Source organism: Saccopteryx leptura, chromosome 6 (genome assembly GCF_036850995.1).
Source record: "Saccopteryx leptura isolate mSacLep1 chromosome 6, mSacLep1_pri_phased_curated, whole genome shotgun sequence".
Taxonomy (NCBI): Eukaryota; Metazoa; Chordata; class Mammalia; order Chiroptera; family Emballonuridae; genus Saccopteryx; species Saccopteryx leptura.
Genome location: NC_089508.1, coordinates 106,659,078 through 106,677,145, shown reverse-complemented (window position 1 = coordinate 106,677,145; position 18,068 = coordinate 106,659,078). Strand labels below are relative to the sequence as shown.

Genomic DNA, 18,068 nt, shown 5'->3' with positions numbered 1-18,068 from the left:
GTCTCACTCAGCACACCTCTGAATACTCAACGGGAACAAGGCAGTCCCCACACACTCTAGAGGGCAGACAGAGCAAAACCAAAGAAAACAAAATAAAGGCAAATTGCAATCAGCACAGAGAGGACACAGCATGCCAAAGTAGAGCAATGGGCCTACTGGACGTGTTGAAGGTGTGACTGATCTGGTCTCGCTTCACTTCTGAAATAAGATAATAGAAAACCCACCCAAACCACTGTCGCTGGAAAAACAACCCTTGAACTCCATCCAGACCACAGAACCAAATTAAGAAGAACCAACTTCCCTGCACACCTACTCTGCACTGCAGCTGCTCGCCAAGGGAAGGCCTGCAGGGAGACTTGTACTTGCAGTAGGGCCCTCGGACATGAAGGACGTGACGACAGATGTGAGGGACCTGCCACCTCTCAGGTACTCGAGGAGGGAGAGCTCAATTCTCTGCCAGGGCTGCAAGAGGATTCACAGAAAAGGCGGGGGAGCCAAGATCGGTTTTGAAACATGAATCCAAATTTGCAGGCTAGCAAGGGGGAGGTCTGCCTAGCACCGAGGTGGCGAGGGGCAGCAGGAGGGGTGGTGCTCTGGAATGGGGTGCAGTGGGCATCCTGAAGAGAGAAGCCTAAGGCCTCCCCTGGGGGGCTAGATAGCACCCCAGGGGAGGACTCATTCTCAGCCCTCCCTGGCACCTCCCACTCTGCCTCCTCTGTGGCGCCCAGACTCCCACGGGGCTTTCCCATGCTGTCAACCTGGCCAGAGTCCCATAGGGTAAGGTCCAGGCAGAATTATGAGGAAGGAGGCCTCGGGAGTGGGTCTGAACTGAGCGTGCCGGGCATGGTTCTCAAACTTGAGGATACAAGAGTCACCTGGGCATAGAGGAGCCTGTTAGTATGAAGACTCCTTGTTCTTCTTCCTCTCTTCTGGGATCAGAATATGTAGGGTGGAAACCAGGAACATACAATTTTAAACAAGCACCCAGGCAATTCTGATGCAGTGGGTCCAGAACTCTGGAGGTTTGGCCTCAGTGAACCAGAGCCACCAGGGAATAGGTGGCTCATTCTGGGGCGTGGCAGCTCTGGAGACCCCGGGACTTTTCCTTTGGTCTATACCAGCCCCACACACACACCCCTGCACTCTGCCTTAAGATCTCAGAAGGGGGCTTCTCATTGGCATCCCCACCTGTTCCACCTGGGCTCCAACAGACAGGCAAAGGTTACACTAGAATCTTGAGAGCCCCTTCCCCCATATTCTCAGTAATGGTCTTTCCACCAGAAAAATAGCTTGAACAAATCAAACATGAGGATTGTGGTAGCCTCAGGTCTAGGAACCCAAGGCTGAACTGCACTTTGCTTACATGTAAGTCCTTGGGTTCTCGGCACCCACACCTGATGGTGATGTGGTTGGTGGACAAAAATGAGCATTCCAGAAGAAAGGCTTGAAAGCACCTGACAACAGAGAGAGTTCACAGTGGCCAAGAACCTGAAGGCATCAAGGCATAATTCCTCTGCCTATTCCCACAGCTACAGAACATCCTGATTGGCGAGGAAGTTAAGAAGTGGGTGTAGAGGTCCAAGGGGACCCCAGGAATGTCAGGGATATTGCCCTCAACCTTCTAGCCCTCTCCAGGGTCAGAGGCCAGCCGAGCAGAGGTGGTACATGGTGCTTGTCTGTGGGCAGATGGGCCTCACTGCATAAGCTTTCAGACCTAGATTAAGATTCATACTCACCTGCCTGACCAGGCGGTGGTTCAGTGGATAGAGCATCGGACTGGGATGCAGAGGACCCAGGTTCGAGACCCTGAGGTCACCAGCTTGAGCGCGGGCTCATCTGGTTTGAGCAAAAGCTCACCAGCTTGGACCCAACGTCGCTGGCTCGAGCAAGGGGTTACTCAGTCTGCTGAAGGCCCACAGTCAAGGCACATATGAGAAAGGGATCAATGAACAACTAAGGTGTCAAGCCAGCGAGCTTGGGCTCAAGCCAGTGACCCCGTGCTCAAGCTGGGTGAGCCTGCGCTCAAGCTGGTGACCTTGGGGTTTCGAACCCGGCTCTTCTGCATCCCAGTCCGACACTCTATCCACTGCGCCACCTCCTGGTCAGGCAGAAAGGGAATTCTTATCTAAGGCTCTGGCTCCCAGAAGGGAGGCTTAGCCACTGCTTATATACATGATTTGGTCAATTACATGTTGATTTCAGTTGACTACACTTACTGGGTTGGGTTCCTGTCCAGTTCATTCTTTTTACAGCTAGTCTGAAAAAGACTATTACATTTTCACATTTACCAAGAATAGCATTTGGTAAGAATAGCCCAGACCCTGCTACCTTTGTCCTATCAGAAGTAAGAGATTTTGCCCTTATAATTCTCTACCCTTTCCAGCCCCAATCTTAGTGCCAGCCTGTGGCCTTTCATCCCACAAGGGGTGCCATGTTGGATGAGGAGAGGCTGCACAGCCTGAGTGGGACATGGGCCTGCAGTCTCAGCCTCAGAGCCCTGAACCCCTTCCTGGCTTTGGCTGATGAGATTCCCATAGCTGGCGAATCAGCTGGTGTAGGGGACTCACTATAGAGATGCAGTGTGGCTCTAGCAGCAGAGCATCTGGGAAGTGTGGCGCTCTCAGTGCTGAGTACTCCGCAACCTCCCGCTGGCTGATCACTCCGAAAGCCAGAAAGCCAAAAGCCGGAATGCTGCCACCCCAAAACAGACATCAGGTCCCAGGAGGGAGGTTAATGAACGTATGGAGTGCAATAACTGCCTGATGTTATCTTTTAACTTAGAAATGCATTGTTCTTTCTGGTGGTCTACGTGACTACCCACCATATGGTTTTGCTATTAACCTCTATGAAAAGGGACCCTGTTCGGGGAGGGGTGTGGACATTTGCTCAGCCTGCCACCATTGGAGGAAATGGCTGCTTTGCCCGTGTATGTACGTTTTTCCTATTAAAGCTCTTATGAATTTGGATAAGGCTATGTGTCAGTTCTTTGGAATCAATCCTGAATTTAGGCTTCTGGGGCCTTCCCCAACAGCTGGATAATACTATCCAACATGAGGCAAATCCTGCTTTGAAATCAGAACACAAAGGTACGTTGGCTTGCTTCTTATTAGGTCTGAGAGCTCATTTGATTTTCACTCTAATTTGTAGAGCTTACTGTGGAAACGGGAAACCTTCACCTATTATTCATACCTGTCATTGCTGGTTCCCACCAGTCAGTCCCAGGCCAACCCAGAAAGCTGAGCTGGATTCAAATACCTGCGACTCAAATACTTTTGACTTGAGGGGCCTCGAAACAGTCTCTGGGCTCCCTTTTATGAGAGAGCGATGCCATGAGCCTTGGAGTTTGGAGTTGAGTGAGAATGTGGATGAACTGTGCTGGATTTCACAAGGCGAGAGCTGTGTGTTCTGGTTCATAGCAGCCCTTTAACCTGGAAAGACTCCCTGGCAACTGTACTCCAAACAGATCTGGCTTTGAATCATTACCTGCCACCTGTGTGACCTCGGACAAGTCACTAACCTCTCTGAGTCTCAGAATTCCATTTGTCAATTGGCATGAAAACATTTACCTCATAGGATTGCTAATGCGAGAGACAAGGGAGACAGTGTTTTAAGTACCAATCTGAGGGCCTGGTTCATAGTTGGTGGTCATGGTGCCCCGGCCTCCTATCCTTCATTAGGAGCAAGCGCCCCTGGGATTCCATTCCTCCTTAAACAGTTACAGCCCCACCACGGAGGCGGCAGCACCAAGGCGGGAGGAGAGCCGTGGGCTAGCACTGCTCTCACAGCCTCTCAGCCCAGGGACGGAAGGCCCGTGAGCAGGAGGAAGAGCTGCAGGAAACACATGCCCGAGAGGTGTCAATCCCTTCTGCCTGGCCACTGTTTATCCAGTCTCCCCTGACCTCCATTCTCTGCTGGAAACCGCAGTCCTCAGGTCCGCCTGCATGGTCTCACTCTCACCCTACCTCCTGCCCATGCTGGGGGCGGGGGCTACACAGCAGAGTGCTGCTGTTGCTCTTACTCTGGTCACAAGCTCCTTGTCCCAGGGTCTCAGGGTCTCATGCCATTAGGGACATAGGGACATAGGGCAGGATTGGCCCCTAAACAGCCCCACAGCCAGGATTTATTTGCTGCCTTTCTCTGTGTCCCTGCATTTATCACTACACATGTCTGGGAAGTTTAAAGCTGTCTGTCCTACAAGGCAGGTGGCTGGAGAGGGCACCGAGGTCACAAGAAGCCAGGCCTCCAGCTCCTGGTCTCCAAGAGACAGGCTGCTGCTGCCTGGGCAGAGCCAGAAGCACATTTGCATTATTTCATGGCAACAAGCTAATTTCCTGGAGGGGTGTTTTGGAAGAGCTGGGAGCCACCCAGAAAAAAAAAAAGCCTTGGAAACAGGAGAGCAGGAGGCCAGGAGCAAACAGGTCTGGGCAGAGGCAGAGGGTGTGGGCAGGATAGGAGGTGCGTGCCCTTGACCCGAGGCTCTGGCCTGAGAGGTATCTGGGCCCTGAACCCCTCTCCCACCCTTCCTAGCTGCAGAGGGGGCAGCCCGGACCCCAGAAGGCCCCGGCACTGTAGTGTCCTGCAGGAAACCCACCCAGCCAAGGCCTTGTGCCATGGGCAGGGTGATGATCTAAGGAGGAGTCAAGCAGGCTGTAGAGCAAGATGGAAAATCACCACAGCACTCCTGTACCTGAGGCTGCACCTGGGGTGGGGGCCCGGTGCTATGATCCACTCGGGCCCCAGGCCCCGCTGCACTGGGGAGGGGCTGGCCTCTGGGCTTGGCAGGGCAGACTCGGGAGGAGCCCATCGCCTTCAAGGGGAGGGGCGTGGTACCCTGGCCTTTGGTGGTTCTCTTTGTTTTTGTGACCTGGGAACTGTCCTGATGATGGGCTTAGTGGGTGTGTTGGGTGGGGACTGGGAGGCCATTAGGAAATGAGAACAGACAGACCTGCTTTCTGCATTTCAAGAAGGTCCAACAACCCTCCAAAATGTAGGCTGAGAACCTGGAAAAGGGGGGGAGGGGGCTGTGTTGGTTTAAAGAAACCAAGAAGCATTCCACAAGCATACCAGGATTTTAAATTTAAGTCACAATTAAAGCTCAGATGCAGACATTGTAAAGTTCAACTAATACTGTTGAATATGCTACTTTGTTGGGCCTGGGGCCTGGAGGGAGAGTCCCTGGGGGCCCTGCTGTGTGCTGACATGTTCCTGGTTAGTAAGGACCCTCAGCAGGCTGACATGCAAAACAAGATCGAAATGCTCCTGACTGATGTTCATCCTCAGAGTCTCCCGGAAAGCCAGGCTAGAGCAGGTTTCTGGAGGTCCTGGAAATGTAGGTATTTTCCATTCGGTCAGTCTCCAGAACAGAGGCCACGTGTCCCACCCCCCACCCCACCCCCACCCCCGTGCCACAGGAAGATGAGAAGGAGCCAGGTGTCAGTCAGGAGGAGTGTCCTCTGGACACTTGGCAGGGAGCCTAGCAGCCTGGGTGCCAGGCCCAGGAAGGCCTCCCCGCCCCTGTGGGGCCAGGCAGGAGGAAGGAAGTCATGCAAGATAGGATTTCCCCATCTCAAGGCCAGCAGTCTTCCTGGCCCCAGTCACCTGATAAGCAAGCTGGTTTGTTAGATGACCTGTAGTTTTCTATAGGTGACAAAAGACATCGGGATATTGTGAAATTCCTCCCATACAAATAGACTTCAAGAGGCCACTTCTTCCACAAAGATATGAAGAGAAGGTGGAGGAGCTCTGGATGGTTGGTAGGGGCTGTCTCTCCTCAGGGATGCCTGGTCTGGTCCAGAGCTACATGGAGGAGCTTGGCGGCACAGTTTCCCACCTCTCCTCTTCTCTCTCCTCCTCCCTAGGGCTCCTCCACCTCCCTCCCTGCTGGCCTTGACTCACAGAGCCCTGGCACAGCCTTCTGGCCTTCCTCCATCTGCTCCACCCCATCCCCAGCACACCACAGTGAGGAGCCCCTGCGGAGGCGAGCCAGGGGGCCTCATTGTTCTATGCCAGCATCCGGCTGAGCCAGGACCACCAGGGCTTTTGAGGACTCTGCAGGCCCTGGGAGGGGAGAGGAGTGGGAGCGCACCTGAGCCTAGGGTCCCCTTGGAGCTCCAGGAAACAGTTTTGGTTTATGGGAGGGGTGCAAGCAGCTTGCTTACTGATGCCATCTCTTGTGCTTCTCCAGGAAATGCCCTAAGGGCTAGGGACCCTCATGGGGAAAAGCTGAGGCCGTGCTTGTCATGAGCAAGTGAGTGACAGAGGACCCAGGAAAGAGCCTGTTCACCCAGAAAGGAGCGGGAAGTTGGTTCCCTGGCTGAACTGCAAGTCTGGTGCTGGCTACATGGGACCACACCAGCTCAGCCCTGTTGGGGGCAAGGGCTTTTTAACTGCAGGCTGGCTTCTGCCTTGTTGACCCCACTATTTGGATGAAATTGTTTTCAGGAAATCATATTTTGCACGGTCAAGATGCTTTAGAAACTTGAAAGCATTTAAGAGCCATTCTGGAGAGCTGCATCATACTGCTGACAGAGAGTAGACACTGTTCTTTTTAGCAGTTAAGTACATTATATTGTTTAATTCTCATAGAATCCCTTTGAGATCACTCTTATATCATTTATCCCTAGGCTGTGGATCGAGAATCCAGTGAGTCTCTCTGCGGGAGAAGTCTAGTAGATAGAAGCCTAGGGATACAAGTGCCCAAGTCCCCTTTCCCCACCTCCCTAGCAGTGCCTCTGTCACCTGGGTCACCTAGAGGCCCAGTTAGAATTGGAGCAAATGCAGGGCTGGGACTTTGGTGCTGGGGGTGCAGTCATTAGGAACTACTGGCCATGACCTTTCCAGCAGGATCTGCCCCACACCCAGTTTTGCTGTGTTATCTCATGTCCAGGTACTGGTCACATGGATAAAGGGGTCCATGTGACCATTTACTCCCCTCACCTTGTAAAAGGGAGGCCTAGGACTGGGGTTTTTCAGAAATGAAAAATCAGCTGTGAGCACCTGCAGCCCTCCCTGCTTTAGAAGAAACTGCATAGCACCCTGTTTTACAATGACTTTGGTTTTTAAGAACACAGAGGGGATCTCCATATAGTTTGTGACAGGAAAGGAGTGCGCCATGCATATTACAGGTGGAGTCCTCAGAGGCACCTTCTGACCAATCATGGAGGCGCTGGCCCCGGGGTGCCTCTTCCAATCAGGAAGGCGGCCTGGAGGCTGCTTTTGCACAAGATGCCTCCATGCCCGGTCTGCTTCTACGAATGGGCAAGCCCCCATCCTGCTGGACGCAGACAGGATGTTAAGATGCCACAGATATCTCAGTGACAACAAACTGGGAGGAGAGACAGTAAGAGAGGTAAGGGCCAAAATTCTTAGTCCCTGGAGAGAACTAGACCATGTTGCCTTGTTCATCACCGTGTCCCCACACCCAAAACAGGGTCCATCTTGTGGGAGGGGCTCCAAAATATTTGCCGATCAATGAAAAGAACTAAGAGAACTTTCCTTACAGTGACAGGAGGTGGTGCCACAGCATGGCCCCTGCACAACGTTCCCGGGATCCCTCCTGCAGCATGTTTTCTCAGCACAGAGAAGCTGGGGGCCTGCTCCAGGTCACCCCGCAACGGTGGATCTCTGCAGCTGCTCTGTTAGGATCTATCCGGATCAATAAGCTACTTTTTTGGGCAAGGTGATTTTGTTTCAGACTATACTTGCCATCATTTAAGAAATATGAGCATGGCCATCTTCACAGAAGCTTTTCTTTTCTTTTTTAAAATGTTTATCTTTATTGATCTTCAGAGAGAGAAAGGGAGAGAGCAGGAGGGAGACTGTGAATTGAACCGGCGACCTCTGCGCTGCCAGTCAATGCTCCAACCAAATCTGGCCAGGGCCAAAGTAGCTTTTCTGGGGGTTTTTGCCTTACTTCCCAGTGAGAACATATATAAGGTCCCCGAAATATGTACTCGCCCGGCCCCTGGAGGTTCTCCAAGCAGTGTGGCCCTGAAGCAGGCAAACAGGGCCCTGCTGGTAGTTAATCCACAAGACAGCTGGACTCAGTTGATAACCAAGTTGCTGCTCTCAGTCGCTCTCCCTGGAAAACCCCAGCTGGGCTGGGCAGTCTGAGGCTGTTAGCAGGGGCTCCCCCCAGTTCATCCCTACTCTGCCCAGGAAAACCAGGTCTTTCCTGTCCCTCTGCTTCTCCTCACCGTCATTCCGGCGCCCAGAGGAGGCTCAATCACTGCGATTCCTGGTAAAACCTACGTGACTGGGTTAACTTCGCGGTTAACTTCACATTTTGCAGTAAGGCCAGATGTTGACTTCTGTGCAAAGGATGCAAATAATCTTCTTGCAGTAACTGCTCAAAAGGGACATCAATCGCTTCAGCAAAATTTCTGCAACACCACTTGCTATCTGGGACAACAGCACATTCCTGTCTCCTCCTGTATAGTTCCCTGGGTCCCTTTCACGTCCCTCTGGGTCTGGGAGGAACCTCTCCTTGAGAGGGGGGTCTGCAGAAAGTCCTGGGGAATCTGCTCTGAGCCCTCACAAGGGGAACCCCAGGATGAGGTTGCTACAAACTGGGCTGCTGAGAGGCGTTATTGTTGGACATTTGCATTTTTTGTCCCCTTGACTGGTTTTAAGAGTTAAGGATGAGGTAAAAAAAAAAAAAAGCACAGATGATATGAACCTAATGCACAGGGGCCATTTCCTGAAAAAAACAGCCCTGCTTGACTCCTCAGCACAATGGTACGCTCCCACTGACCAAAAGAGGAAGAGGGGTGGGATGAGCCCCAGACACACTTGACCATGACCATGCCACCTGCAGTTACCTCTCAGAGTGTTCCCTAACCAGCTGCAAACACCAGACCTGACTGAGGATGGCCCTCAAAGCGCCGCCCAGAGCAGCATCCTGGGAGCCTCTGGCTCAATAAATCAAGGCTGAGGGCCAGGTAGGTATACTTCAAAAAATTTCCCTGGTGGTTCTGATGTGAAATATAGTAAATTTCAGTTTAAAAGGTTTCACTGCTTACCTTTGTGGGATGTGGGCATAGAGAGCGGTATTGCAGAGAACTTCAAACCACACTGAGCTCAGTGATTTCCTTGTTGCATCAAGGGGTCAGGAGGCAAATTGAGCTTTTTGTAACCCAGGGAACTTGTTGAGTCAGAAGCAAGCACCAGCCCCCGAGGGCGTGCTTTCTATTAAAGCAAAGGAGAGGTGGGGTCCCAGGGCTAGATGTGAGGCCACTCAAACCTGCAGTCAGGTGGATCGCAGGTGAGCAGGGTGGGATGCGAGGCAGGGAACTTTGTAGCCTGTTTTCCCCTTTTGAAGACACTTGTGCTGTGTGTGGCTGGATGATGGCTTTGACCCAGGAATGTGAAGGCACTTCATGCATGTGCAGTTTGAACCCCCTAAGCTAGGGCTTGTTTGTGACCCAAAACTAAGGAAAATAAACGCCCCACACAGGGTCTGAACAAGGGACCTTGGCCAGTAGATGACCAGTTGAGTAAGGCTCCTGTCCAGGTAACGCTACAGAGGGGTATGGGAACACCTCAAAACTGAGCAGGAATATCCAAATCTTCACTTTGGCATTTTATTGGGAAAATTTGGACCTATTTGTTCATAAAAGGGTTGAAACTTTAATCAGATTTTTAAGAGTCTATGCTTTTCAGTATAGGTTTTTAGAATTCAGGACTTAATTTTGGTCTGATTCCATAGGTTAATATCTGATGTATTTTATTTATTTATTTATTTATTTATTTTTGTATTTTTCTGAAGTTGGAAATGGGGAGACAGTCAGACAGACTCCCGCATGCGCCCGACTGGGATCCACCGGCACATCCACCAGGGGGTGATGCTCTGCCCATCTGGGGCGTTACTTTGTTGCAACTAGGGCCATTCTAGCGCCTGAGGCAGAGGCCATGGAGCCATCCTCAGCGCCTGGGCCAACTTTGCTCCAATGGAGCCTTGGCTGGGGGAGGGGAAGAGAGAGACAGAGAGGAAGGAGATGGGGAGGGGTGGAGAAGCAGATGGGCGCTTCTCCTGTGTGCCCTGGCCGGGAATTGAACCCAGGACTCCTGCACGCCAGGCCGACGTTCTACCATTGAGCCAACCGGCCAGGGCCAATATCTGATGTATTTTAAAAAATTGGAAAATACATTAAAATATAAGAAATGGGAAAAATTGTTCATAACCAGTGTAAACATTTTGGATTATCTTTTCAGAATTTCCTCATGCATTTAAAAATATAGACTTTTATGTCCTGGCTAGTGGCACTGTGGATCTCTAGAGCATTGTCCTGGAGCACTGAGGTTACCAGTTCAATCCTGGGGTTGCCAGTTTGAGGCCTGGTCAGGGCACGTAGGAGAAGCAATCAGTGGGTACACAACTAGGTGGAACAATGAGTTGATGCTTCTCTCTCTCTTTTCCTTCCCCCATTCCCTTCATCTCTCAATAAATAAAAAGTTAATTAATTTAATTAAATAAAAATTTAGCCTGACTGGTGGTGGCACAGTGCATTGAGCATTGACCCAGAACATTGAGGTCCCCAGTTCAAAGCCCAAGGTTGCCGGCTTGAGCTCAAGGTCACCAGTTGAGCGTGGGATCGCTGGTCTGATCCTTGGTCAAGGCACTTATGAGAAGTAATCAGTGCACAACTAAGTGGAGTAAAAAGTTGCTGCTTCTCTCTCAATCTTTTTCTTTCTCTTTCTCCCTCTCAAAAAATTTTTTTTGAAATTAAGAAATAGACTATTAGTGAACTAATATTGATACTTTATTAGGAACTGAAATCAGTAGTTTATATTAGGGGTTCACCATTTGTATTGCACATTTCTATGGACTTTGACAAATGCATAGTGTCCTGTATCCACTGTCACAGTATCAAACAAGAGTTTCACTACCCCGTGCTTCACTAGCCATTACCCCATTCACCGTGGTTCCAAACTTTTGGCAACCACCAATCAGTCTTACTGTCTTTATAGTCTTACCTTTTCCAGAGGGTCTTATAATTGGAATCAAACTGTATGTAGCCTTTCCAGACTGGCTTCTTTCACTTACAATACAAGTTTATGGTTCTTCCATGTTTTTGTGTGACCTGAAAGCTCATTCTTTTGTAGCACTTGAGTAAGAGTACATTGTCAGTATATTTGTTTGTTTTTATTCACTTACTGAAGTACATCTTGATTGTTTCCAGGCAATTATGAATAAAGCTGCTATGAACGTTGTGTGCAGGGTCTTGTGTGGGCATAAGCTGGGTCTTACAGTAAGGCTGTGTTTGCCTTTATAAGAAACCATCAAACTGTCTTTTGAAGTGGTTGTAGCATTTTGCATCCTCATCAGCCTCTGGTACTGTCGATTCTTTTGGCCATTCTAATAGATATGTAATGGTATCTAATTGTTTTAATTTGCTAAAGATATATTATGTTGGATACCTTTTCATTTGCTTATTTGCCGTCTGTAAATCTTCTTTGGCAAGTCTATTAAGATCTTTGTCAATTTTAAATTTGGTGTTTTTTTCAAATTTTAAGAATTTTAAGAATTTTAAATTTTAAGTTTGAGTTTTAAGAATTTTTTAATATAAATATATTTTGGATACCAGTCCTTTATCATATATATATTTATATATATATATTTATAAATATATATATATATATTTTTGTATTTTTCTGAAGCTGGAAATGGGAAGGCAGTTCAGACAGACTCCCGCATGCGCCCGACCGGGATCCACCCGGTACGCCCACCAGGGGGCGATGCTCTGCCCATCTGGGGCGTCACTCTGTTGCAACCAGAGCCACTCTAGCGCCTGAGGCAGAGGCCATGGAGCTATCCCCAGTGCCCGGGCCCTTGTTGCTCCAACGGAGCCTTGGCTGCGGGAGGGGAAGAGAGAGACAGAGAGGAAGGAGGGGGGGGAGGGGTGGAGAAGCAGATGGGCGCTTCTCCTATGTGCCCTGGCCGAGAATCAAACCCGGGACTCCTGCACGCCAGGCCGACGCTCTACCACTGAGCCAACCGGCCAGGGCTTATCATATATGTTTGCAAATATTTTCTCCCACTGTGTGGCTTGTCTTTTTATTTTCTTATGTTTTTAAGAGCACAAGTTTTCAATTTAAAAAAGTTTTAACTTATTTTAGGGAGGGGGAGTGAGAAAGAGAGAGAGAGAGAGAGAGAGAGAGAGAGAAAGAGACATCAATTTTTTGTTCACTAATTTATGCATTTATTGGTAGATTCTTGTCTGTTCCCTGACCGGGGATTGAAGGGACACTCTAACAAACTGAGCTAGTGGGCCAGGGGCAGAAGTTTTCAATTTTAATAAATTCTAGTTTATCAGTTTTTTTCTTTCGTGGGTTGTGCTTTTGGTGCTGTATCTAAAAGCTTATTGCTAAATCCAAGGCCTCCTAAATTTTCTCTTATTGCCTAGAAATTTTATAGTTTGGTTTTTTACATTATGATCTATTTTGAGTTACTTTTATGTGATAGGTGATTTTTTTCATATGGTTGTTATAGAACCATTTCATAAAGACTGTTCTTGCTCCTTCAAGTCCTCACTTCCAAGATGACCAAGAAAAGAAGAAACAATGGTTGTGCCAAAAACAGCACATAGTAGAGACCACAGCCATTAGGGCCATTTCCTAAGTGAGTGTTTTTGATGCCTATGTGTGTCCCAAGCTGTATGTGACACAACATTAGTGTGTGAACTGTGCCATTCACAGCAACGTAGTCAGGAATAGTTCTCCTGAGCCTGGTAGGACCAAACACCCCCATCCTAGTTTAGACCTGTGGGTGCTGCTCTACAACCTCCAGCAAAGCCCATTAAGGAACTAAGTCCTTAAGGACTAAATAAAAGTTCTTTGGAAAAAAATAAAATGGAAATTGTACTTTAAAAAAAAAAAAAAGACTAGCCTGACCAGGCGGTGGTGCAGCAGATGGAGCGTCGGACTGGGATGTGGAGGACCCAGGTTCCAGAACCCGAGGTCGCCAGCTTGAGGGCGGGCTCATCTGGTTTGTTTTTTGTTTTTGTTTTTTTTTGTATTTTTCTGAAGCTGGAAACAGGGAGAGACAGCCAGACAGACTCCCGCATGCGCCCGACCGGGATCCACCAGGGGCGACGCTCTGCCCACCAGAGGGCGATGCTCTGCCCCTCCAGGGCGTTGCTCCGCCGCGACCAGAGCCACTCCAGCGCCTGGGGCAGGGGCCAAGGAGCCATCCCCAGCGCCCGGGCCACCCTTGCTCCAATGGAGCCTTGGCTGCAGGAGGGGAACAGAGAGACAGAGAGGAAGGAGGGCGTGGGGGTGGAGAAGCAAATGGGCGCCTCTCCTATGTGCCCTGGCCGGAAATCGAACCCGGGTCCCCCCGCACGCCAGGCCGACGCTCTACCGCTGAGCCAACTGGCCAGGGCCGGGCTCATCTGGTTTTATCAAGGCTCACCAGCTTAGGCCCAAGGTTGCTGGCTCGAGCAAGGGGTCACTCAGTCTGCTGTAGCCCCCCGGCCAAGGCACATGTGAGAAAGCAATCAATAAACAACTAAGGTACTGCAATGAAGAATTGATGCTTCTCATTTCTCTCCCTTCCTGTCTGTCTGTCCCTCTCTCTGACTTTGTCTCTGTCAGGAAAAAAAAAAAAGACTATTTTTTCCCATTGAATTGCTGTTGCTCCTTTTATTTCAAAGATCAGTTGATTTTATATGTGTCAGTCAATTTCTAGGATCTCTATTCTGTTCTATTACTATTTTTATTCTTTCACTAATACCATACTGTCTTAACTACTGTAGTTTTCTATGAAGTTAGGTAGTATCAATGCTCTTGTTCTTCAGTACTGTGTTGGCTACTCTGGGTCTTTTGCCTTTTCATATAAATGTTAGAAAGAGTTTGTCAATAGCCACAAAATAACTTGCTGGGATTTTGACTGGGATTGCACAGAATCTATAGATTAAGTTACAAAGAATTGATATTTTGACAATATTGACTGTTTCTGTCCATAAACATGAACCATCTATTTATTTAGATCTTTAGTTTCTTACATCAGAGTTTTATAATTTTCCTCATATAGATCTCATATATAATTTTGGTGCTAATATAAGTGGTGTTGTTTTTTTTATTTTAAATTCCAATTGTTGCCTGACCTGTGGTGGTGCAGTGGATAAAGCGTCGACCTGGAACACTGGGGTCACCGGTTCGAAACCCTGGGCTTGCCCAGTCAAGGCACATATGGGAGTTGATGCTTCCTGCTCCTCCCCTCCCTCTCTCCCACCTTCTCTAAAGTGAATAAATTTTAAAAAATTCCAATTGTTTATTGCTAGTATATAAAAAAGCAATTGACTTTTGAATATCAACCTGTCTCCTGCAACCTTCCTATAAACACTTATTAGTCCAGGAGTTTTTTCTCCATGCATTTTTTATATTGTTGAAGTCACAGACTTTGTAAGCAGTCTTATTTTTTTCTGAATTATGTCATAAACATTTTTAATTGTCATTTTTCTTTTAAAATATTTTTAATGGCAGCAAAATATTTTGAGCTACAATTACCTAACACAGTTAACACATCCATCTTTAATTTATGCATATTCCTTATTAAAATGAGAACACACACAAAAAAATAAAATATGCTCATAATTCCACCTTAATAACTAAAATAATCTCCACCAGAAATAGCCACTGTTCACATTTTATTGTTTCCTCCTACTGTTTCCTTTCTACCGATGGTTCTCCTTTCTTGGGTGACAGACTCTTGACTATCTGATGAAAGCAGTGTATGAATCTCTCCCAGGAAATCAGGACATGCACTAAAGTTTGCATAGTTTCAGAGTTCTCTACAGCCCATAGCAGAAATACCCCATAAGAGGCTCGGGACATTTATCCACCAGCTTCCGTTGGCATTTACACCATGCTGGCTGTTAGGCTCATACAGACTGGGTGCTTTCCTGGTTTAGGAAGGCAGATAAATGCATAGAGCACTATAGCTGGGATGCTGCTGGCAGGAGTTGGAACTGTCTGGCAGAAGGAATGAAATGTGTATCTCAAGTGTCTGCTGCAGGAATTGCACTGTATTTTTTGTATCCTATTTTTCCCATAACATTACACTGTAAATGTTTTCATTAACTATTCCCCAAAATAGGTTTTTTAATGACTGTAGAATATTCCACAATATTGGATGCAATGTAAATTATTGCTATCTCTAAAAATTACTAACTTAGCCTGACCAGGAGGTGGCGCAGTGGATAGAGTGTCAGCTTGGGACGCTGAGGACTCAGTTTTGAAACCCTGAGGTCGCCGGCTTGAGCACGAGCTCAATGTCTAGAGCACAGGGGTGCTAGCTTGAGGTTGGGATCAGAGACATGACCCCCATGGTCACTGGCTTGAGCCCAATGGTCACAGGCTTGAAGCCTAAGGTCACTGGCTGAGCAAGGGGTCACTGGCTTGGCTGGAGCCCACCAGTCAAGGCAGATAGGAGATAAGAAAGCAATCAATGAACAACTAAGGTGCCGCAACTATGAGAAGATGCCCTTATCTCTCTCCCTTCCTGCCTGTCCCTGTCTGTACCTCTCTTTGCTTAGAAAAAAAAAATTACTAACTTCTGCCTCTAAGTACATCCCTAGAAAAAATTCTAATATTCCTTGTTGTTGATTCATAGTCCCAAGTTGTCTTCCAGAAAGTCAATGTTTATCATTCCACCAGCCGAATGAGTATGTAACTTCTAACATATCTCATCATTCCTTCATATGACAAATATTTGAGTACCTGCATTATGTATTATGCTTCTAATTTAAAAGTTCAGTTTAATGGAAATCTGTTAGCCAGTAATTTGCATTTTAAAATCAAGATTAATCCTTTTTCGCACAAGGATGCGAAAGAAAGAATCCCTGCACTTTCTGTCTTCGTGGCAGCCCAGATTGAATAGGGGACTACATCTGCAGAAAAAGAAAAGAAAAAGAAAAAAAGAAAAGAAAAAAGATTAGTCCTTTTTCAAGTCTCACCTGTGTGTGGAAACACCAATAGCACCAGTCCCATCCAGTACAAATGAGGACATGAAATGTTACCGACCTTAAACATTTCAAGAGTTTTGGATCATCTATAACAATTAGGTCACCGGGGAATCACTAGAAATTTTAAAAACTTAACTCTGGGCCTGACCTGTGGTGGCACAGTGGATAAAGCATCGACCGGGAACACTGAGGTCTCTGATTCAAAACCTTGGGCTTGCCTGGTCAAGGCACATATGGAAGTTGATGCTTCCTACTCCTCTCCCCTTCTCTCTTTCTCTCCCCTCTCTAAAATGAATAACATCTTTTTTTAAAAACCACAAAACTTAATTCTGTACATAAAGATTATTCTGACTATATACATTGCTCTTTTTCCTTTAACATTGTTTACGGTGATATCTTAATTCATTTACTGGCTGAATTTTCTGGGATGTAGAATAAATGGAGGTTAAATCATCCTGGGATGGTTCCTAATTTTAGTGGAAATGCCTCCCATTCCTTCAGCATTATAATGCTTGCTTCTTTATTTTGGAAATGCAGTAGCTGGTCAGAATATATTTAACTTTAGCATTTCTGACTCTAAGGGAGATCCTAAAGATCCTTTTTTTTTTTTTTTTTTACTACAGAGACAGAGAGAGAGAGAGACAGGGACAGATAGACAGGAACGGAGAGATGAGAAGCATCAATCATTAGTTTTTCATTGCGCATTGCGACACCTTAGTTGTTAATTGATTGCTTTCTCATATGTGCCTTGACCACGGGCCTTCAGTAGACCGAGTAACCCCTTGCTCAAGCCAGCAACCTTGGGTCCAAGCTGGTGAGCTTTCTGCTCAAACCAGATGAGCCTGAGCTCAAGCTGGCGACCTCAGGGTCTCGAACCTGGGTCCTCGGAATCCCAGTCCAACGCTTTATCCACTGTGCCACCACCTGGTCAGGCATGAAGATCCTTAATAGTCATTTGGTTGTGGCAGAAATCTGAATCCTGGATTTGGGAGCCAGTGAAGGAGCCAAGTACTTGGGTTTGTGGTTCACTTATAACCCAAATGGTATAAAAGTGCTTCTTCATGAAAATGGGAACCAAGAGAAGGAAAGCCAGGTGTCTATCAAATAGCTTCACATTCATGAATGTCACTATTCAAATATATTTACATTTCTTACTAGAAGTTTGTCAGAATGCCCTTTGGGTAAAGATATTTAAAGTTTTAAGATATTTTTCTTAGCATTTGTATAAGACTTTTGCAAAATCTTTTTTATCCTAGCTTGTTTTTAAAGTACCCCAAAACGGCCTGACCTGTGGTGACACAGTGTATAAAGTATTGACCTGGAACGCTGAGATCGCCGGTTCGAAACCCTGGACTTGCCAGGTCAAGGCACATGCGAGAAGCGGCTACTGTAGGTTAATCCTTTCTACTCCTCCATACCTTTCTCTCTCTCCTCTCTCTAAAATCAATAAAAAAATCTTTAAAAAATTTTAAAAAGGACAGATTTAATGTTCATATGCTTAATTTCTTCCAGTTTTCAAGCATAAACAATTTAACATACTTAAAACTATTTTAGGCCCTGGCTGGTTGGCTCAGTGGTAGAACATCAGCCTGGCGTGCAGGAGTCCCGGGTTCGATTCCCAGCCAGGGCACACAGGAAAAGCGCCCATCTGCTTCTCCCCCCTCCCCCTCTCCTTCCTCTCTCTCTCTTCCCCTCCCGCAGCCAAGGCTCCATTGGAGCAAAGTTGGCCCAGACGCTGAGGATGGCTCCATGGCCTCTGCCTCAGGTGCTAGAGTGGCTTTGGTCACAACAGAGCGACGCCCCAGATGCGCAGAGCATCACCCCTGATGGGCATGCTGGGTGGATCCCAGTCGGGCGCATGCGGGAGTCTGTCTGACTGCCTCCCCGTTTCCAACTTCAGAAAAATACAAAAAACAAAAAAACCCCAATAATTTTATAATAGATTAATTCACCTAGATTTTGCATTATAATTCTAAAAACATTTTTCTAGAAACAATTTTTGTTTTCTGTCACTACAGGGTAGTTTCTTATAGAATGACTGAGTTATTTATTAGTCTCTAGTCCACAGCTCCAGAAGGCAAAGTCAGTCCAGGCTCTAAGGGT

General features: G+C 47.4%; 1 pseudogene; it reads left to right on the top strand.

The window, feature by feature from the left end:
- The first annotated feature begins 15,784 nt into the window (after positions 1-15,784).
- On the top strand, positions 15,785-15,892 carry LOC136377909 (small nucleolar RNA SNORA31; annotated as a pseudogene).
- Positions 15,893-18,068: the final 2,176 nt, after the last annotated feature.